At 44.9% G+C, this 23,489-nt stretch overlaps 1 pseudogene; it reads left to right on the top strand.

Annotated features, from left to right (window-relative positions):
- The first annotated feature begins 18,942 nt into the window (after positions 1 to 18,942).
- LOC101535856 (density-regulated protein-like) lies at positions 18,943 to 19,546 on the top strand (annotated as a pseudogene).
- Positions 19,547 to 23,489: the final 3,943 nt, after the last annotated feature.

The following is a 23,489-nucleotide window of genomic DNA, read 5'->3' as shown; positions in this document are numbered from 1 at the left end:
CACAGAGAGGAGAGACAGAGCATGAGGTCTTGCATTCACTAGATCACTCTCAAAAGGTCACAATGGTCAGAGCTGAGCCATCCAAAGCCAGGAACCTGGAGCTTCTTCTGTGGATGCCCAAGGACTGGAGCCATCCTCCACTGCTTTTTAAGGGCTACAATGTGACATGTTGAGGTAAACACTTAGCTGAAACCAACCAGTGTGGGCAATCAGCCTTACCATCTCCTCCTTTCTTTTTGCTTGGAGACCGTAGCTCTTTGGTTTGAATTTTCTTGGCAAGGACAACTGATACTTTTTTTTTTTTAATTAGGAGGAGGTAATGTGTCCATGAAAAATTTCTCCATATATACTGGCTTTTGTGTATTAAAAAGAAAAAAAGAATACATAAAGGACCTCATGTTCAAAAACAACATCCCAGGCTGCTGCTCGCTTTTTTTCTTCCTGCTATTTACACCTTCTTAACTCTGCCCTGTCCCTCCAGTCCCTCCAGTCAGGCTCCCAGCCCGCCTCAATAGCTCTTGCTGAGTTCTTTAGATGCATCTCTGTCTTAAATCAAGAACACTTCCAGCTCCCTCAAAGTCTGTAAAACTTCCTAATATTTTTCATAACTTCCTCCAATTCAGCATATCTAAAGACAAAGCTTCTCTTCCCTCTGTCACCAACACACTGCTCCTTTTCCATTACTAAAGAGGATCTTCCAGCACCCCACGAGCATGCCAACGGGCATCCAGTGAGCTTCCCCCACTGCCATTGGCACCCCAGGCCATCCCACCCACCCACCCACCTACCCAGAATGAAGTGCTGGGTCAGGTGGTTGATCTATTTTCATATCTCTGAAGAATTTCCATACTATCCTCCATAATAGTTTACTCATTTTAAATTCCTACCAACAGGGGATTAGGATACCTTTTTCCCTGCAGGACATGGTCATTCTAAAGTGTACATCACATAAGGCTGGGCACCTTTACTAATGGTCTTCCTGTGGCTCCCCACCACTGTGGAGTAATCCCCAAGCACATTAATGTGATGTGTTACAGAACAACTCCATAAATTTTTGGAGGAATACCTGCAGAGTCCCTAAACTGGATCTGCTCAGCCATTGAGCACTAAGACACTAACTGGCACAGAAACAGTGGAAGAAGGTTGGAGTTTATTTGCAAAGCACAGAACACAGAGTCAGGTGCCTACCACCAATTCCTGTACATCTGGAGGGATTCAAGGTGTCGAACCTTTGTAAAGGGAGGTTGAGCCTCAAGTGATCAGCTCATGCTGGGATTTTAAGTTTGTCCACAGTGCTCATGGCCCTCCAATGATGGATGAGTGACGAGGGCCAGTACTCTTCTTCTGTAATGGTGGGCTCCTGGCTATATAGGGTCTATGACTAGACAGGGTGGTACTTTGATCAGGGTCTGCCTGGTCCTGCAAAGCTCTCAGAATAGAGACTAATACTGAAATGTTAACCACAGGGTTGAGCTGATTTTTGGTGATTCAGGATCTTGTCTTTGGCTTTACCTGTATGCCACTCCCTTCATTTGATGATTTCATCTTTAGCAAGGAATCATTCTACAATCATCAAAGGGAGATCAGAGAAACTATGAGCTGAAAGAGGGATACTGGGGCCTAATAAAGCCTGTATTATAGACACAAGAGTAGGGGCTGTGTAGGCCATCTAGATCTAGTAGGCTCCCTCTGCTTCTCTAGCCTCCCCAGTCCCCTCTCTAGTCACATCCCTCTAACAGATGCACAAGCCTCAGAAAATCATCCAATAGGTCATTGAGCTTGCAAACAGCTCCATGCTGTCCTTTGGTACAGACAACAGGTGTACTCATAGACACCTGGCACCCATGGTGTCCCCTCTGGCCTCTGGTGGTTGGGCCAAGTCCTGTCTACCCCTCAAGATGTAGCTCAGACTTCACCTGCTCAGGGATTTATTAGACCTCTCAGGGACAATTTTATGACTAAGCTATTGTAGTGTTTCTTTTTCTGGTCTCTTTGGGCATTTGAATTAGTCTCGACCCCAAATGGCTCTGGATAACACTAAAGAAAGGATGACCCACAGGAACCCCAAAATCACAGAGGTATTACAGATTTGTAAGCACTTCTACATTATGTCCTCTATTACTTACAGCATACCAAGGCAAAAATGAGCTAGGACTTGAACCAGCACCATTTGGGATGTCAGAATTGCAGGAAGCAGGTATACCTTTTACGCCATAATGCAGACTCCAACTCATATATATTTTTTTAGTTACAAAAACCATTAGAACTAGAGCAGCATATGACTCCTATCAATTCAGTTATTAAATATTTAAGCAAATTTTGACAAAATACTATATTTACACCAAAACTGATATGCTCAGACATGTCCTTTCTTTTTTTAGTTTTAGCCCCCCACATATAAAGGAGAACATGTAGTATTTGTTCTTCTGTGTCTGGCTTATTCCACTCAAAATGATGTCCTTTGGTTCCAACTATTTTTTTCTGCAAATGATTGATTTTCTACACTACTTCATTGCGTAGTTTTGTTTTTTAAATTCTTTCATCTACTGATGGACACCTCATTTGATTCCATGTCTTGGCTGTTGTGGACAGCACTGCTGTAAACACAGGGGTGTAGCTAGCTCTTCAATAGAGTGAGTTCATGTCTTCTGGGCCTATCTCCAGGAGTGAGATCGCTGCATCTATTTTCGGCTTTTTTAGTTTTTAAATACATCTCCACACTCTTTTCCACAGTGGTTGCACCAATCTCCTCTGCCACCACGGGGGTGTAAGAGCTCCCCTTTCTCCACATCCTCACTGGCATTTGTTGCTGTCATCGTTTGGATAAAGGGTGAGATGATATCTCATTGTGATTTTGATTTGCTTTTCCCTGATGGCTGGTAACATTAAGTTTTTTTTTGTTTGTTTGTTTTTGTTTTTTTTTTGTTTGTTTTTTTTTTTTACCACATAGCTGTTTTTCATTTGTATTTCTTCTTTTGAGAATTGTCTCTCCAGGTCATTGACCCTATTCTGAATGATTCCTTCAGGAATCTTTAAGCTCAACAAAAAGAATGCTGAGAAATATGGAACCAGCACTCTGTAGCGAGGATATAGTAAGACTTCCTTAAGTGTGCACAACAACACTTGTGAAACTCTACATTCAATGGTGACATGAGAACATGTCATTATCCCTAGATATTGCAACTGTTAAGTGGGGATAATAATGGTTACCATGCATGATTATCGTGGTGAGTAAGCAAAAAGAACTTTGAACTGCAGATACCAACTTGGGAGTCATCAGCACAGAGGCAATACTTAAAGCATGGGAAGTGATGAGAGATAGCTACGGAGAGGGCTGAGGGAGCAGCGATGACCCCAGACCTTCCTTCCAGATGTTTCTCTCTGCTCAGGTATCAACTACTGTGGCATGCTTGTGGGCCACCAGTCACTGTGCCAGGCCCTGGGACTGCAGAGGCAAGCCAGAAAGACAGGAGACACCCATATGTACACTGAATTATAAACGGTGACATTGTTATTAAAGGGAAATCCCAGCTGCTGTGGAAAAGCTTAATAAGGTTCTAACTCAGGTGAGATGAAACCCTGTGCAAAGCACAATGTCTGACACACAGGAAGCCCTTTACTCAGAGAGGCGGACACGAGAAGTTGGCCAGGTAAAGAACCGGAGAGCACTGCAGGCAGGGGAACAGCATACAAGGCTGCCCTGAGGCAGGAAAGATCCTACATACTCCTGGAGCTGACTCACTCCCTAAATAGCCGCACAGCTGGAACTGGGCTGGTCCAATGCCAGGAGCCAGGAGCTTCTTCTGAGTCTCCTATGTGGGTGCAAGGGCCCTGAGAGGCAGAGTGTAGGACAGTAAGTAAATAACAATACCGTCTCCTTGCCATTTGAGGTGAAAATCTCTTTCTTCCAAGTGATTAAAACAACATTAAGGGTGAAGTGGGTTAAACCACTGGCTATGATGCTGGCATCCCACACGAGCATCAGTTTGAGTTCCCATTGCTCCACTTCCAATCCAGCTCCCTGCTAAAGGCCCAGGAAAGAAAGCAAGAGCAGAAGACCCAAAGTCTTGGGCCCCTCCATCCATGTAGAGAACCCAGAAGAAGCTCCTAGCTCCTGGCTTCAGATCAACCCAGCTCCAGCCATTATGGCCATTTGAGGGAGTAAACCAGCAGACAGAAGATCTCTCTCTCTCTCTCTCTTTCTCTCTCTGATTCTCCCTCACTCTGTGTAACTCTGACTTTCAAGTTTTAAAAAAAAAGAGGGGGAGCATTTGAGATTACATGTTCTTCAAACTTGAGGGCTACCCTATCAAAACTTAAAAATAAATTGTGCCAACAACTAGTTTACATAGCAAACTCAGAAGTTCCTTCTGCCTGGGTTACCAGAGGATGTGCAGAACAAAGAACAGACAAGGGTCATTTTCAGGTTTCTATGCAGGAAATACAAGGTTGGCATCTTGCCATATTCAGGTGTGTCCATGGTGGGAAGCCACAGGAAGATTGTCAGCAGGGCTGACATTAGGTTATACTGCAATCATACTTGACTGCATTTAGGCAGATCAGCGTATTTTGGGAATATTGAGGAATTCAGAGGTTTTTGAAGTATTAAAGTAATAGTCAAGAATACAAGTTGATTATATTCATGTGCAGTCAGACATTTTTCAAATTTTAACGCAAGTAGGCATAAGTTCACAGTGGATGAAAAAAAAAGTAATGTGAAAGGTCGCAAGGGAATTAGCCTCCCATGCAAAGTTAAAAATTAAAGGATCTGCTTGTGGCCAAGATGCAATAACAAGGGCTGGATTTTACCCTCGCTTTAAAGAACATTCTGCCCCACTAAAAGCACGCACACATACATACACATAGAGACAAATATGAAATTGTTTTCCTTAAAATTTATTTTTAGAGGCTGTCATGATGGCTTAATGAACTAATCTACCTGTGGCACTCTGTTGCCTGGAGTCCTGGCTGTTCCACTTCCTGTCCTGCTCCATGTCAATGGCCTGGGAAGAAGCAGAGGATGACACAAGGTCTTGGACCCCTGCACCCACGTGGAAGACTCAGAAGAAGCTCCTGGCTCCTGGCATTGGACCAGCCCAGTTCCAACTGTGCAGGCCATTTAGAGAGTGAACCAATGGATGGAAGATCTCTCTCACTCTCCCTCTATCTCTCTTTCAAGTAAAATAAATAAATATTTTAAAATGTGTTTTTAGTGGACAATTGTAAGTCGTGCGTGTGTGTAATGTAAAACGTGATGGCTTAGAATAACTAACACACTGCAGAATGGCTAAATTAACAAATATTTAACAAATATTTACCTTTTTAAAATATTTATTTATTTTTATTGGAAAGTCAGATATACAGAGAGGACGAGAGAGAGAAAAATATCTTCTGCCTGCTGATTTCACTCCCCAAGTGGCCGCAAAGGCTGGAGCTGAGCTGATCTGATCCGAAGCCAGGAGCCTCCTCGGGGTCTCGCACACAGGTGCGAGGTCCCAAGGCTTTGGGCTATCCTCAACTGCCTTCTCCCAGGCCATGGAGCTGGATGGTAAGGGGGCCACCAGGACACCAACCGGTGCCCATATGGGATCCCGATGTGTGCAAGGCAAGGACTTTAGCAGCTAAGCTACTGCCCCAGGCCCCAAATATTTTCAGTGTAAGAGCGCTTAAAATCTTTCCTTTAGACAATTTTCAGGTACAGAATACCTGGTTATTAACTGTAATTACCATGTTGCACATGATCTTATTCCCCATATGACAAAAATTTTACAACCTCTGACCAACAGCTCTCCAGTCCCATCCCATGCTCCAGTCCTGGGGGTCACCATTCTACTCCAACTTCAGCAAGTCTGAATTTTTTTGTATACCACATGAAAGATCTCGCAGTTTTTATCTTTCTATGCCTGGCTTATTTTACTTAGCATATTGTCCTTTGGTTGTATCCATGTTATTGTAAACAAAAGGACTTCCATCTTTCTTAAGGCTGCGTAACATCCCATTCTATTTTCCACATTTTCTTTTTTTTTTTTAAAGATTTATTCCATTTTTATTACGAAGTCAGATATACTGAGAGGAGGAGAGACAGAGAGGAAGTGGAGCTGCCGGGATTAGAACCAGCAGCCATATGGGATCAAGGCGAGGACCTTAGCCACTAGGCCACGCTGCCAAGCTCTTTCCACATTTTCTTGATCCATTGATTTGTTGGTCAACACTTGGGTTGACTCCATAGTTTATGAAACAGCAATGTTCAAGCCACTGAACATCCAGCCAGGGAAGACCATGACCCAGTGACCCCTGAGAGCAAGAGAGCAAATGAGGACATAATCCTGAAATCCAACATGGGCCTCAGAAGCTGGGGAAAGGCCACTACAAATGTGAGGTGACCAGGGTGACCAAGGTGCTAATGTTTGCAAGACAGAGAGCAAGCTGGAGAGGAGGAAAAGGAGGAAAGGAGGAGATAAGAGCAGAGGGAAAGAGAGGGGAGGGAAGGAACGAAAAGGGGAAGAGAGAAGAGGGGAGGGGAGAAGAGATGAAGAAAGGGGTGGGGAGGAGAGGAGAGGAAGGAAAAGGAAGGGAGAGGAGATGAGATGAGAGGAAGGGAGGGGAGGGGAAGAGAGGAGAGGACAGGAGCACAGGGAAGAAGGGAGGGGAGAGGAGGGGAGGGGAGAAGAGAAGAGAGGGGTGGGGAGGAGAGGAGAGGAAGGAAAAGGGAGAGGAGATGAGATGAGAGGAGGGGAGGGGAGGAGAGGAGAGGACAAGAGCACAGAGAAGAGGGGGAGGGGAGAGGGAGGAGGGGAGAGGAGGGGAGGAGAGAGGAGGAGAGGGGAGAGGAGGGGAGGGGAGAGGAGGAGAGGGGAGAGGAGGGGGGAGGGGAGGGGAGAGGAGGAGAGGGGAGAGGAGGGGAGGGGAAGGGAGACCTCCATAGAGGAAGGATATCTGAAGAGGGTATCCAGCAGAGGGCAGCTCAGTATGTATATGTAAAGAACCTGCGAAGTCTGAGAAAGTAACTGAGTGAAGCAGAGGGAAGAGTGCCCAACAGTCACATGGGCTGAGAACAGCTGCCAAAAGCCTCACTGGAAAATCTCCTGAGTTCCAAGGCATTCAGTACGGAATTCAAGGTCTTTCCTCAGTGTTGAGAATACTGACACATAGCCCTGGACCAGCAGTTCTCAACCAAGACTGATTCTGCTCCGTACTCCAGGTGTCATTTGGCTATGTTTGGGAATAATTTTAATTCTCAGAACCAGAGGGTGCTACCAGTGGCTGGTGAGGGAGGCCAGAAATGCTATATTAAACATCTCACAACACACAGGACAGCCCCCCACCATGCCCCACCATGAAGGACTACCCGGTCCAAAATGTCAGAAGGGCTCACATGGAGAAACCCTGCCCTCAGTTAGTTGTTACTGTGACCTTTCTTAACTTTTTTTTTTTTTAAGATTTATTTATTGTTGTTTGAAAGGCAAAGCTACAGAGAGAAGGAGAGATAGAAAGATCTTCCATCCGTAGATGTTTGCACCAGCTGGAGCTGAGCCCATTTGAAGCTAGGCATCAGGAGTTTCCTCTGGGTCTCCCATGTGGATGCAGGATTCCAAAAATCCAAGTTGTCCTCCCACTGCATTCCCAGATCACAAGCAGGTAATTGGATTGGAAGTGGAGACACATAGACAGAAACCGGCACCCATAGAGGATGCCAGCACTAGCCGGTGAAGTATTAGCCTGTTGAGGCATTATGCTGGCTCCATAACAAATCTTAGAAAACCAAGGCTCGGGCCACTGGCTATAGGACTGACTGGCCTGGCTGTCCTTGAGCCAACAACTCACCTCCCAGCATGCCTAGAGTTCCTGCACTTTGGCTTTGCCTGGTCCTTCTCCACTATATTATGGAGTAGGGGTGGGGGTTCAGAGCAACAGCTGCTTCAGGGCCCACCTCCAGGAGGAAGTCCATTCTCAGACAGACAGGGGCCTCAAGGACTCATGTCTGACAGCTCCCTTTGGGCGTGCCACTCCACTGGCTTGGATGCTGTGGATATGCAGAACAGGAATCCCTTTGGCACCCTTGATGACTTGGCCTCAATGGAGTGAATGAGAAATGCAAAAAGAGCCTTTGCACTGGGGACACCTCTCAGATGACCCCAATGGCTCTGCCTCCTGCAGACACTCCTTCCCCAGCCATGACTCAGCAAGCTGCCTGCATAGAGAGGCCCACATGGAACCTGAGGGTGATCTCCAGCCAAACCAACAAACAATAAGGAACTGAAGCTCTCAGGAGCTGACTCCTGCCCACAGCTGAAGAAGGGGACGTGCACTTCTGTCATTCCTGAGGTCACGGACAACATTCTCTAAATAACAACTAAGCCAAACCAGGATGCTGGTTTGAGTCTCAGCTACTCTACTTCCTATCCAGCTCCCTACTAATGTACTTGGGACAATAATGGAAAGTTGCCCAAGGGCTTCAGCTCCTGCCCTCTATGTGGGAAATCCAGATGTTTCTGTCTTCTGGCTTCGGCAGTGGTGGGTAGCGGGTGGCTGCAGCACCGGAATGACATGAGGCGGGAGTAGGTGGAAGCTATTGGAAGGATTCAGGCTCCCTGTGGGGTCTGCATGAAGAATGATGTCCTGTTTTAAGGAAGATAGAATGTCCTTTCAGATTGGATTGTCCCCAACTAGGTCCCTTTCACCAAACTCTCCTGTTTTTATTTCAGAGAGCTCTCTCACTTTGCAGCTGGCATGAAATTTCTTTTTTTTTTTAAAGATTTATTTTGATTGGAAAGGCAGATATACAGAAAGGAAAGATAGAGAAAAATCTTCCATCCACTGGTTAACCCCCAAATGGCTGCAATGGCCAAAGTTGAGCTAATCTGAGGTCAGGAGCCAGGAGCCTTCTGCGTCTGCCATGTAGGAGCCATGTAGAGACCAAGGACTTGGAGCACTCTCTGCTACTTTCCATCAGCAGGGAGCTTGAAGGGAAGTGGAGCAGATAAGACTTGAGCCAAAGCCCATATGAGATGCTGGCACTTGCAGGTGGAGGATTAGCCAGTGAGCCATCACACTAGCCCCCAACTGGCAAGAAATTCTTGTGCTGGCACTTCTTGGAGACATAGTTTGGGACTCAGGGCTGCTGCTTCTGCTCTATGCTGATCCCTGTATCACCTATGCGGAAATGCAGCACTTGGAAAGCTTCCAGGTCCCCAGTAGAAATGCCCTGGGTGTGAATCAGGGAGGACCTGAAAGTCAAGTTACCTGAGATGAGGGACATGTCAATGGAATGGCCTTGAGCCTGGCTGTGCTCACCTTTCTCCCATTTAAGTTTTAACTCATTGAGCAACTGATTTAAAATGATTTATTTATCTATTTGAAAGTCTGAATTACAAGAAGAGAGGGAGAGACACAGAGACAGAGATCTTCCATCCACTGGTCCACTCCCCAAGAGGCCATAATGGCCAGAGCTCAGCCAGGCCAAACCCAGGATCCAAGAGCTTCGTTCAGACATCCCATGCAGGTAGCAGCAGCAAACTACTTGGACCATCTTCCACTACCTTTTTCCAGTCCATTAGGGTAATGGATCGGAAATGGAGCAACCAGTATTCAAAACCCAGTACCCATATGGGATGCTGGCATCTCGGGCAGCAGCTTTACTTGCCATGTTATACCAGCTCAGAGCAAAAGTCTAATAAATTAAGATCTTGAGAAGCTGATATTCTTGGTGAGGGCTTGCACTGGTCAAGGCATTTTCTATTTTACTCATATTTATCTTCAGAGGTTTCTGGCTTATACTCTGCCGTCATGTTACTAGACTGGGATTGAAGACCACAGATATTCTCCACCTTAAATACCTCTCAGGACACATTGTATGTACATGGGAAAATTCCTCACCCTCTGGCCCTGAAGACTTCCAGCTATTGCAAGAAGTCACTATCTCGGCTCAAGTTCAGCCCCAGCCCGCCTTGCAGGCAGCATCTACTGTCTAGGACACTCTGTTTCCAACGTGCTTTGTCTGTGATGCTGTGTGTGAGAAGTAGAAAAAGACTGTTTGCCACCAGTAATTCTCAGAAAGTCCTTCGTGAGCTCATCACTCTGCTGTGTCCCCAGACCCACCTGGGAGGTAGAAGAGAGGATGATGCAGCTCAGAGCCTGAGATTTCTGGTTCTCGCCCTTCCTCTCTGACAAGCCATAATGCTTCCTCCAAGAGACCTGTAAATTGGAACATTACAGCCCACCCCAGAAATAAGGTTGACAGACAAGGGAAGCTGAGTTGGAAAAGGACTCGATGAATCCATTCCATGTTGTGCATGTTTATCAATTCTGATACATCATCCTCCTATGGAAACTTTAAATAGGATCTTCCAACATCTTTCTGTCTTGCCAGAAACAAGAAAGAAAATCCCCTGATCTACCCAGACAGCTTCTTCCAAAGATCATGGCTGAGAGAGGGACCTCTCCAGGAGCAAAGGAGACTGCAACACAGACCTTGGACGTACAAACTCGAAAGCCGCTGGATGAAACCCTCCCTGAGATCTCTGGACCATGGAGGGAAACCCCTAGACTTCTCTGTTCTTTCTGCAATGTGCTATATGCCAGGTGGTGAACATCAGATGGCACACAAGACCATAGCTTGATACAAGGTCTAAGAAAACACCACTATCTGAGATGGAGAAAAGAGTGGCAGGATTGGGAGTTGGGATTGAAGGTAGGACAAGCCCAGGACTGAGACTGGGGCAGGATTGAGGCTGGATCTCCGGCAAGGGCAAAGGTTGGGGATGGGAGTGTTCCAGGTGTTCCCAAGCTGTGGAGGCACTAGGAGTCTGGTGAAGAACATAAGGGTTGAGGACCAGCTGCCTGAGTGCAATGGAGTGTGCAAACAGCATGACTTGATAAAGAACAGCAGCATAGACTGTGTCTAGAGTCTTGAGATCACAGACTGTTGGTCCCAGAGACCAAGCTCAATCTCTACATTAGTGATCTGTGAGTGAGCGAAAGTCTAAGACCAAGGTCAACGCCTGTGGACAAGGGTCTACAGTTTAGCAACAGTCCAAAGCCACAGGATTGTGTTTTAAGATGTCCTTGAAACAGTTATATACTGGCTTACATACTTGGGTCGTGCTGTTGCTCCCTGATCATCAGGCATTGACTGGTTAATATCAGTAGGGGATGGAGCTATCAACTTCGTGCCACATCAAGTTCTGTAATTTGAAACTCCAAGCAATTCAACCAAAGATGAAAGCAGCAAGCCATCTGGGTCAACCTCCTTCCTTGGAGCAGGGGGCTTCCCTCTGGCTACCAGCTTTCATAGTCCGCATCTTGTGTCTCTTGTTTCTCATTTTCGCAATTGCATGTCGCCCCCTCTCCAACCCTGGCAAGCAACCCTGCCTTGCTTCTGCAGGCAGTGGTATGTGTAGCGACTGTGTTTTGCTGTTGTTGCCCCAGATAGCAAAGGAAACTGCTAAGTCATGGTTACCAAAATTCAGTGGACAGTGTGACCCACATTGTTTTGGAAAAAATTTCCCTTTCTTTTCTTTTTTCTTCCATACCAGGCAGTCATCTCTGTTTTTCACTTGTCTCTGCCAGACTGAGAAACAATTGGCTACCAGGCTTTTCTGGGTTTGCTTCAGGATTTTCCCAAAATAGGCTCCAGAAGAATGGGAAGTGGAGGGCCTGCCTAACCCAGCACTGGGCCAAGGTGAAAGGGAGTGAGTCCTTGATGTGAGCCTGCCACCAGGAAAATTCTGACACTGCCAGGCCTGGAGGGTAAATGCCTCTGGTTGTTGAGGCATAAGTGGTCAGCCTTTCAGAGCTAGCCACCAGAACATAGTGTACTCTGGTTAGAGATAAGATCTGCTCATCCAGCATGGGAGAAGGAGGGAAGGGTAGGCGAATACAGGGAGGGGGAATTTGGAACCCAAGGTAGCAATGGGCTATAGTGTCACAGAGACAGCCACATTGGCAGGTAGAAGAAGAGTGTGCTAAAAAATTGATCTGCTGGACCTGGCATGGTGGCCTAGTGGCTAAAGTCCTCCCTTTCATCTGCCGAGATCCCTTATGGGTGCCGGTTGGTATCCCAGCTAGTCCACTTCCCTTACAGCTCCCTGGGAAAGCAGTCGAGGACGGCCCAAAACCTTGGGACCCTGCACCCGCACGGGAGACCTAGAAGAAGCTCCTGGCTCCTGGCTTCTGGCTTCAGATCAACTCAGCTCCAGCCATTGTGATCACTTGGGGAGTGAATCAGAAGATGGAAGATCTTTCTCTCTGTAATCCTTCTCTCTTAACTCTGACTTTCCAACTTTTTTTTAAAAATCTTTAAAATAATAAGTCATTATTATTTACAATTGATAAATACTATTATTATTAATTGATCTGCTGAGGAAGGGCATGGAGAGGGGAGCCGGGGATGGCTCAGGCACAGGGGCTATACCCAGGCTTCCTGGAGAGGTGGCTGCAAGGGCAGGACACATTGTGAATGCTGAATCAGTCTCAAACACTAGGCAAGACACAGGGGACACAGAGGTTGTGGCATCTTCTGGGGACTCTGGGACGGGGGGGTACTTGATCAACTACTGCTTTGCTTTACATCTCACAGGGAGGGTCTGTATAGGACAGGTGATAAAAGCCACTGATAACATGACTTTGGCCCCTGTGTCTGCAAGAGACAGGAGGAACAGAGCTGCTAGGCAGGACTAGAACAAGGAAAGGAGGGTCTGCTGGCCTGGTGGGTATGGGGCTAGCCAAAGCCTGCTACCCCTGTGCATGCACTGAGCTAGTAGCATACTACAAGTTCCACCCAAGATAGGTCCAGGTAGCCCTCAGACCTGATGGCCAGCAGATCAAGAACTCTAGCAGTGACTCATTAGGTGTCATTTTGTACAGTGTGGGAAAACTTTAAGACTTCAGAGACAACAGTGAGCTGTACATGAGCTGAGCTGGAAGCGAACTCACTGAGCTCTATGCATTGCATTGAAGCCACAGAGAAAATAATACTGAATTCAGCATCGTACTGGTCAAAAGAGGTCCATGTGGTCCCCAGACCTAACAGTCAACACTGGCAAGATCAGCACCAACAACAACCTAGCTATATAAGACACTTGATGTCCCGCTAATCCTGGGACCTGCTCCAACTGGAAGTAGGGGAAAGGTTGTACAGACAATGGAGCAGCCTCATCACGGAATCACAGGAGGTGGAGAGAGGTGAGTCAGGAGCTGGGGCTACATAGACCATGGCAAAAACATAACGTAACAACCCAGGCCTGGAACTTGCTGGAGGGAGTGGCACAAGTGACTGCAAACAAAGAGCCGTGTACCAACCACAATAAGTAAAATCGAACCTGTGGGTGACACAGCTTAGAAACCTGCCCCAAGGAGAAGACTCTGCTAACCAGAAGTACAATGACCAAGAGCAAAAGAAGAGAAAAGACACAATAAATATTACTGAAGACTCCCCTGGAAAAGGAGCAAAAGCCTTTGCCAACCTCAGAGTTCACTGAGAAAGACATTGAGAAAATGGGGAATACAGAATTCAAAACACTTGTTATAAAACTTCTTATCAACAATGAGAAGCACATAAAGCAGGCATTAAAGGAATTGAAGGAATATGTCACACTGGAAATGATTCAAATGGAAGTTGATATATCAGAAATGAAGAATACAGTACAGCAAATTAAAAGTTCAGTGGAGAGTCTCCAAAATAGAATGAAGTGAGCAGAAGAATGTCAGAATTAGAAGATATTTCCTGTCACCAGGGAGACACAAACAAAAAAACTGAAAGCAGAGCTGGATCAGGCCAAAAAAAGTATTCAAGGATTGAAAGACACTATTAAAAGGCCAAATATAAGAGTAATGGGAGTCCCGGAAGGTGAAGAAAGAGAAGCTGGGTTTACAAATGTACTCAATGAAATAATAAAGGAAAATTTCCCTAATCTAGAGAAAGAATTGGGAAACAACATCCCAGAGGAGCACAGAACTCCCCAACAGGGTTGATCAAAAGCAAACTTCACCACAACATGTGATAATCATGTTCTCTTCAATTGAACATAAGAAAAGATCCTTAAATGTGCACATGGGAAAAAAAAAAATCAGTTGACATATAAAGGAATGTGTAGGGAGCCATGCAGTTGGGTCGGATGGCATGGGTGTCTGATGAGCACCACTCCTAGGTTAGCAAGGCTACGAGGAGTTTCTGGCAGCGAGGCAAGGCCCAGCGAAATGTCTCTGCTCACCTCATTGCTGCCTCACCCCATTGTATGGACAATCACCTCTCTGATGTTTCATAGAATCCTCCTGAGGATGTTGTTGTTGTTTTTCTGCTAATGTGAAGTGATTCCTGTAACTGGTATGACACCTCAAATTGATCAATCATGTTATGATAAAAACATCTTTAGCGATGTAAGACTATGACACTCAGCTAAAGTATACAATAGTACAATTGAGCACACTATGTTTCCAAATATCCTGTTATGTGCCCACTTTTGACCTGAAGTTTGCCCTAGTGTAAGTAATGTTTTCCTTAAGAAATGGCTTGATAATATTTTGGAACAGATGGCAGTCATGGAGGTACAAAGAGTTTGTTTACCATGCACCTTGAACTGTTACAACACATGATATGACGAATTCTAGTTTCTCACCACAGAAAGTAAAAGTATATGCGGCATCTTCTAAAGGGAAACAAATGTGAACCCCCTCAAAATGGCTTAAAATCTCAATCTTGTACTGGCACTTATATTTAGGGAAAGAAAACAGTTTATAAAGATAAAAGGAAGTTTCTTGTAAAAGCCCTCTGTTTGTAGATTGGCTGAGTTGCCTTGATCCCTTTCACTGCCCTTTAACAAAAGAACAAAAAACAATTGAATCCGCACTAGGTGAAGGTAACGGTAATTAATGCATGACTTGATTATAAGATTTAGCAGAGAATCAATGTTATATGCTTTTATAAAATCCTTTCATTTATGATCTTTTAATTTTGTACTCAATATTTTAAGCAATATTAGTTTGATTGTGTTTAGTAAAAATTAATTTTGAGTATAAGTAAACTACTTGTCACTATGTAACCGCATGTGCTGCCAACCGTGGAGTTCCTGGCTTCAGCCAGGCAACTGCAGGTTTCAGTGAGTAACGGTTTGTTGACAATGTTTTCTTTAGGATTGTTTTTTATATTCTCTTAACCATGAAGTAAAAATGAAACAATTGAATATTGTGCAAAAGCTTGTGATGATTTGTGTATAAATAAAGAAGGCAACTTTTCTAAGTTGTCCATTATGAGCATCAAGCCATAGTGGTCCACGTCTTATCTCTTCCTCTTATAGTCTCGCCGATCCACGCATCCTTTGCAAGCTCTCAGTCAGCTGGAGCTGGTCTCGACAGGAATGTTAGTTAAATTCACAGGAGACCTCTCACAGGAAACTCAACAGGCAAGAAGAGAATAGAGCGACACATTCCAGATTCTAAAAGAAAAAAATTGTTGGCCCAGGATAACATACCCAGAAAAGCTTTCCTTTGTCTTTGAAAATGAAATAAAATTCTTCCACAGTCAAGAAAAGTTAAAAGGATATGCCTCTTCCAAACCTGCCCTACAAATGATACTTAAAGATGTTCTCTTGACAGAGAAAAGGAATAGCACCAAACAAAACCAAAGGCAAATATGAAAAACATCCCAATAAAATAACAACAGAAGACTAAGTCAATGAACTAAATCATTGCTAAAACGACAGGACCAAATCACCATCATTCTATAAAATCTAAATGTAAATGGATTAAACTCATCAATCAAACATCATAGATTAGTAGACTGGATTAAAAACACAAATCCCATCTATTTGTTGCCTGCAGGAGACATATCTCACCAACAATGATCTCATGGATTTTGATTTTTTTTATTTAGTTTTATCTCTTCAAAACACTTTCTTTTTTATTAAATTCTTCACTGACTCATAGATCATACAATAGCATCATTTTCTTCAAGAAAATTCTTGATTTTCTTTTTCATTTTTTCAGCGACACATTAGTCATTCAGTAGCATGTTATTTAACTTCATGGCATTTTTAATTTATTTTTTTTCTTCCTGTTGTTGATTTTGTATTGTGGCTTTTCATTTAAGGGGATGTATAGAAACTGTGTAATGGAGACTATCATATCCAGATGTGAGGATACGATGCAGTATGCATCTCTACTTCCAGATCAAAGATGGACTCCCAATGAAACTATTAACTGTATCTTGACAATAGAATGCTGGGCTATCTGCCATTGTCCATGCCCACAGTGATGGACATATGACTGTGTATGAAGAACTATACTATAGTAATGATACAGGGAAACTCAATGAGGGGGAAGGCAATCAGGGAGGGGATAAGGGAAATCCCAGGGCCTAAGGATCTGTATCATAAAATAATAATGATAATAAGAAGAAAAGGCAAAAAAATTATTAATAAATAAATCCTTATATAGCGAAAAAAAAGGGGGGGAGGGCATACCCAAGGCCCTGCCCTGCCATTCCTTTCTCCAGCCCAGCCCTTTGTTCAGTGCATGTTTACCTTAATTAGGTTTGCTGTTTGCTCCCTCTGTAACCTAGACGGTACACTTTCCTTTCCCATTCTGAGTGGTTTGAAGTCTACCAATTGCACAGCCATGACATTCTGGAATGCAACCTGGAATTTTTGCCTAAATTCAGACATGGATGCTCAGAGGATCACAGCTGTCCTTAGCTCACTTTATTTATTTATTTATCTATTTATTTATTCATTCATTTATTTATTTTTGGTCATTTCTTGTTGCTTTTGTCCAGTACCAAAGGACCAAATTTTTTTTTGTTTGATTAACTCTATTTCATGATTAAGCATGACAGTCTCCCTTGTTCACTAGACTTTGGCAATACAAAAACAAGCAGTCTTGTATATACACACACACACACACACATCCCTTAGGGGGCTCTCATCTGTCTTTCGTTGAAGGGGCTTTTATGAAGTTCTGGGAGGGATGCCACACCTGGAAAGCCCTCCACCCAGCAGTATCCCAGGAAGGGTGCAGGAGGAAGAAAGTGTCCACACCCCACATCTGTAAAAACCCCAGTATGTGGGCAGACTGACCTCTGTTCACTGAGATGGCCACCTGATCTGTCAGGTATACACTCTTCTTTCTTTATCTACAATAAACGTTGCTGTGTGCTTTCTACTAAACAATCAAAACTAAAGAGACTGAGTATTCTGCTCCAGGAAGCAAGACTGAGGTTTTTACAAGCAAGGAATAGGTTGGAGACTGTGCACTTCAATGCCTCTGAAGATAAGCAAGTTTGAATGAGTCTGGAGGCGGCAAACTGCAAGTCTACATTGATTTATTTTCAGTTTCTTTTTTTTTTCTTTTTTAAGATTTATTTATTTTATTACAAAGTCAGATATACAGAGAGAAGGAGAGACAGAGAGGAAGATCTTCCGTCCGATGATTCACTCCCCAAGTGAGCCGCAACGGCCAGCGCGCGCCAATCCGATGCCAGGAACCAGGAACCTCTTTGGGGTCTCCATCACGGGTGCAGGGTCCCAAGGCTTTGGGCCGTCCTTGACTGCTTTCCCAGGCCACAAGCAGGGAGCTGGATGGGAAGTGGAGCTGCCGGGACTAGAACCGGCGCCCATATGGGATCCCCAGGGCATTCAAGGCGAGGACTTTAGCCGCTAGGCCACGCCGCCGGGCCCATGGTTTTTATTTTAGCCATTGAGAATGTTCTAACAGTCTTACAGAATATTCACCAAATACATGGATGAACATTATACCACAGCAGGTTAAGCCACCCCTGGAATTCCTACCTCCCATACTGAGAGTTCAAGTCTCAGCTTCTCACATACTTGCTAACACAATCCTGGAGGACAGTAGATGACGGTTCAGTTGGCTAAGTTCCTACAGGTCATTTGGAGGCCTGGATGTAGCCTGGCTCAGACCTGGTTGTATGGAGATTTGGGAACTAAACCGGTCCATGGCCAATTTTTTCTCTTTCTTTCTCCTCTCCGTCACTCTGTCTTTCAAACATTTCAAAATAAATAAATGTAAACGCTATCTTTTTTTAAAAGATTTATTTTATTTTCATCAGAAAGTCAGATATACAGAGAGGAGGAGAGAGAGAGGAAGATCTTCCATCCGATGATTCACTCCCCAAGTTGGCCGCAACAGTGCTGCGCCGATCCAAAGCCAGGAGCCAGGAACTTCTTCTAGGTCTCTCACGCGCATGCAGGGTCCCAAGGCTTTGGGCCATCCTTGGCTGCTTTCCCAGGCCACAAGCAGGGATCTGGATGGGAAGTGGAGCTGCCGGGATTAGAACCGGCACCCATATGGGATCCCGGTGCCATATTCAAGGCAAGAACTTTAGCTGCTAGGCCACACTGCCGGGCCCTAAAAGCTATCTTAAAACAAGAAAAATAAGCCGGCCCGTTGCGGCTCACGTGGGGAGTGAAAACATCGGATGGAAGATCTTCCTCTCTGTCTCTCCTCCTCTCTGTATATCCGGCTTTCCAATAATAATAATAAAATCTTTTAAAAAAAAAACAAGAAAAATAAGTACAGGTATTATACTTACTGCTTGAGCTATTAATGACGTACATTTATTTTATGCTTGATCTAGTTTTGTGAGTGTTCAATTATATTCATTTTAAGTGCATCCCTTTGATGGAAGACAGAGCTGACTGAGAAAATTGCTGTTTAGCATTCACAAAGCTAGGTAAGTGTAAGTTTTCTATCTATGCCAGCAGAAGGAAAAAAAAAAAAAAAACCCTGCAGATAAAATGGATTTCATGACAATGGTCCATCTCACAGAAAGTGCTGATTGTCCTGTGGAACACACCTGCCAGAAGGGTTTTTGGAGCTGCCCTGCCCAGAAAGAGGAGTTGCTTGTGTCCCTTGAGCTGGCAGGAGCGGTGGGAGCATAGGCAGCTGGGGGGGGGGGCAGGGGGATGTGCAACTACCTGGCCTTGTGAAATGGCTTTGGAGATGTCTGAATGGGTGGTTCTGCAGAGAAGGCCCCAGGCACAGTGCCTAGCTAGACGCCAATTACCCACTTTGAGTCCCTTTATTGTGGAGTCTGTTCATTACCAACAGAGTGCTGTAAATCTATGCCTGGTGTTGCTAAATAGAGCCAAGTGTCAGGGAAGAATTTTCCAAATGAACTTGCAAAACTTACCATAGAAAATCCACCCAAACAACAAGATGGAATCACTGAGGGTTAAGGAACCAGGGGAGGAAGGGAAGAAAAAGCAAAAGAGGTAGAAGGGGTCAGATAAAGCAAAAAACAAGACAGTACTTTTGTACTTTTGTAAAAGGTGATGAGAGCTAAAATTTCCATAGCAAAGAAGAAATATGTGATAAGAATATGTGGTCTTGCAACTTTTGAAATTAACCTTAAGGAAGTACGACGTTTTTTATTTGCACAAAAATTGTCCAGTGGCACGTCAGTAACAGGGGAGGATGTGCTAACATGCAGGAAGATTTTATAGATAACATTACTGATGTCACTCAGGAAATATGGCCAGAGATGGACGATGACAGTCTCTGTTTAATGATTTCAACTGAGAATTGGACATGACCATTAGGAAAAAGCCTGCTTACATATATACATATATGACTTAGCTACCTTCAGGGAGAGGGCTGGCAGTCAGCCAACCAGGGCATTGAACAACAGCAGGACTTTTGATCTGTCATTGCCAGTTTGCTTCCTTGTTTCATCACTCAGAAATTCCCATTTTTCTTCAGACTTTCAAACACATATGGGCTCATGTCTACCTATCTACCTTCTCTTTCTCACCTCAAGAGAAGTAGTCCATAATCTCATGGTGGTAACATGGATTAAATGTCCACTTCCGTATCTTCTTCAAAGCTGATATATGGGCATGAGCAGCTTATGAGTATTCTTCTCTTCCTCTCTGTCCTTTGGTGTTCAGAAATGATTTTTTTTCCCACTGTCCAGAGGACTGGTCATATCATTGGAAGGGATAGCCTGGAAACCCTGCCTGCCAACCAACCAACTGGAGCCGAATGCTTTTTATTCTATTAGAGGGGAAAAAATGGATCAGAACATCAAAGACATAGGATCCAAAGAGAAGTAGCAAGAACAAGAAAGCTACAGAGACAAGGAGGGAAAAATAGTCAGATTTCCATGACCAGGTATTAGGGGAAAACCTCCAGCTTTGTTCATTCTGGTCGTGGGGATTTCTGACCTCAACCAAGAAATGGTGAACATGGCTTATACATGTTTGATCTGACCAAACTCCACCCTACCCCTGGCCAAAAAATATCCTTTTCTGGAATGTGACATGGATGAGTCCTGTGGAGCTGTTAGCATCTCTAACTGCCTGCCTGTTTTTAAGGGCTGGATTTGCAGCTCCAGTACAGGGGCCCTAGTCATAGCAGCCTGTCACTGCATGAAGGCTGTATTGTGTGTTCTCTGTAAGCAGATGGTTCTACTCTGGCTTGCTGTTGAGACGCTGGCACTGAGCCTGATACAGGACCTTTGCAATTTTCTTGTACCTAAGGATCGGTAACCTATTAGCCAGAACTGTCTTAAGGCTGTAGGAATCTGTTACATGGATTACATTATCTCTGAGGGCTGTTTCTGTTCCCCAGTGAGGCTGAGCCCCAAATCCACTAGTTATGGTCTTTCTTGGATATGCCTAGCAGTAACCATGTTGTGCTAGGCAGTTAAGACTGCTAGTCAGATGCCGAAAACTGGAGTCTCTGGTAATCAGGCTAGCAAACCATCTGCATTTTACATCCACAAAGGGCCTGTCCAAATACATGGAAGCTGCCCATGAGTCCTATCCAGGTGAGCTGTTACTTTATGGAAAGATAAACAGAAACTAACAGCAGAATTTTTTAAGATTTATTTGATTTATTTTAAAGAGTTTTGGAAAGAGAGGGAGAGACAGAGAGTGGAAGAGAGATTTCCCATCTGCTCGCTTGCTCCCCAAATAGCTCCAATGGCCAGAACTCAACCAGGTCAAAGCCAGGAACTTCTTTTGAGTCTCCCACATGAATGCACTTGGGCCATTTTTCAGTTTTCCCAGGCACATTACAGGGAGCTCGATTGGACATGGAGCAGCCAGGACTTCAACTGGCACCCACATGAGACACCAGCTTTGCAGGCAGCAACTTTACCAGCTACGCCACAGTACCACCCTCAGAAGGTAGGATTTAGCCTCAGTAAGAATAAGGTGGGCGTTAAAGCCCTACCAGATGTGTGTGTGAGGCCCAGACTTATCTGTGTCATCCCTTTGGAAGACACCCTATTGATGCCCGTTATCTGGCTGGAAAGGAAGAGAGCTGGCCTGAAAATGTTAGCATAGACTAGGCAGTGTCTAAAAGGACATTTACAATGCTAGCTGCACCACCACTGATTTTGAGCCATCCCCCTCAATAGCAATGGTTGCATGGGTGGCAGGAGCCCAAGCACTTGGGTCATCTTCCACTCTTTTGCATCAGCAGCAAGCTGAACTACAAGGTGACTAGGAAATCAACAGAGGATAGTCCCTGCACTCACATGGGAGACCCAGAAGAAACTCCTGGCTCCTGGCTAACAGTTCTTCCTGTCTCCGTTGGCTTCAGAGCTATGCTGGCAGAAAAATACTGTGTGATAATGTGCTGGGTTATGCGATTCTAGCAAGCCATTAAAGTCTTTTATTTATTTTTTCATGATTTATTTATTTTTACTGGAAAAGCAAATTTACACAAAGAAGGAGAGACAAAGATCTTCTGTCTGCTAGTTCACTCCCCAAGTGACCACAACAGCTGGAGCTGAGCCGATCCGAAGCCAGGAGCCAGGAACTTCTGAGTCTCCCATCTGAGTACAGGATTCAAAGGCTTTGGGCCGTCCTCCACTGCTTTCCCGGGCCACAAGCAGGGAGCCAGGAGAGATGGATGGGAAGCGGAGCAGCCAGAATAAACTGATGCCCCTATGTGTCCCAGAGCATGCAAGGCAAGGACTTTAGCCACTAGGCTACCTGGCCGAGGCCTTCTTTCTTTTTTGCAAAGTACTTTATTTTTGAAGACACACAGCTACATAAGTGTTGTTTACATATTCAGGAGACATAATGTGATTTTTCAATGCAGGTCTATGCTGGGTAATGATCAAACTGGGGACAGTGACATACTCATCAATGTTTGATGAAGGAAGGGAGATGGCAGGATCTGGGTGGATTTTTGTAAGCTATTTGTATACAAAGTTCAATCCAAGGTGGGAGTTGGTGTTAGCTCTTTGTGAAAGTGCCCTTGCAGGACAAGTGTTCTGTAAAGAACATCTTACCTGACTTGCTACAGGCATGAAGAAGGCTTTAGACCCGGGACATCCACATCAGAATGCCTGGGTTTATGAGTGTTGGGTCTACACTTGATTCCAGTTTCCTACCAAGGCCAACTACAGAAAGCAGCACGTGATGGCTCAGACATTTGAATCCCTGCAACCCATAGGGGAGGTTCTTATTGAGTTCCAGACTCCTAGCCTAACCCTGGACGTGGTGGGCATCTGGGGAGTCAATCAACAGTTCTCTCTCTCTCTCTCTCTCTCTCTCTCTCACCTTAACTTTCTTAACTTTCACATACACTTTTTAAAATTAATATTTGAAATAATGTTACCAAAAAAGTGGTTACAAAGAAAGAATCTCAAGAACACAGAAACAGTAAAATGCAGTTTAAAAAAATAGGCAGTTATAGTAGCTATTAATTTTGCAGTATCAATGAGCTTTTTAATATAATGGTAAGTTTCCATAAGCGATAATAACCATGTTTAAGAACTTTCTAGTCACATTCTCAAAATTTTAGCAATCCTTCTCTCACAAGGCCCACAAGCTAGCTCCACTGCACGACTGGCCTGGGCACACGTCCTTTGAAAGAGTAGGTACTAGCAATAGAAAAACTCCATATGTATGCCTTTTAGTGGTCTCAACGATAAGATGAAAGGGGGCTGGGAGCGACTGAGCCTGTACAGGATGTTAACAAATGGTGGAGAAGGCAGACGGTTGGTCTCAGGTGTAACAGCTAAGCTAGGGGTGCATCCTCAAGTATCAGTCAACCACTGCATCCTGCAAATGGTCCTAGGAGTTCTATTTGGAAAAACCCGACTAACGGACTTTTTGCTCGGTTAAGGGCCAAAAGAATCCTCTCTCTAATTCATGGGCACGCATGGGCGCTGAGGCAAACAGGGACAGCGGCCTTTTACTTGGATAAATGCCCTTTGCGCCCAGCAGGCTCTTGCATCAGTCAACACTAGCAAGAAAATCCTTCATCCAACCTATCTGCCCCAGGCACCTTTCTTCGGGAGGAAGATCCACCCCCGAGCGCCGAAGCACCGGATTCGGCCGGCGTCAGGCGGGAACGATGACCGCTAACTCCCAATTCACCAAGATCGAGGGGTAAAGCGAGACCTGACCGGTCCACGGCGGCGACCCAGGGTGTCCCTGTCGCCCTACCCAGCCGGCTTTTCAGCCAGCCAGGGCGCAGAGCCTCCCGGAATTGAGGGGCTGTGAGGCCACAAGGCG

The sequence above is a fragment of the Ochotona princeps genome, chromosome 2 (assembly GCF_030435755.1).
Source record: "Ochotona princeps isolate mOchPri1 chromosome 2, mOchPri1.hap1, whole genome shotgun sequence".
Taxonomy (NCBI): domain Eukaryota; kingdom Metazoa; phylum Chordata; class Mammalia; order Lagomorpha; family Ochotonidae; genus Ochotona; species Ochotona princeps.
The sequence above is the reverse complement of the archived record's forward strand: the minus strand, read 5'-3'. Positions and strand labels throughout refer to the sequence as shown.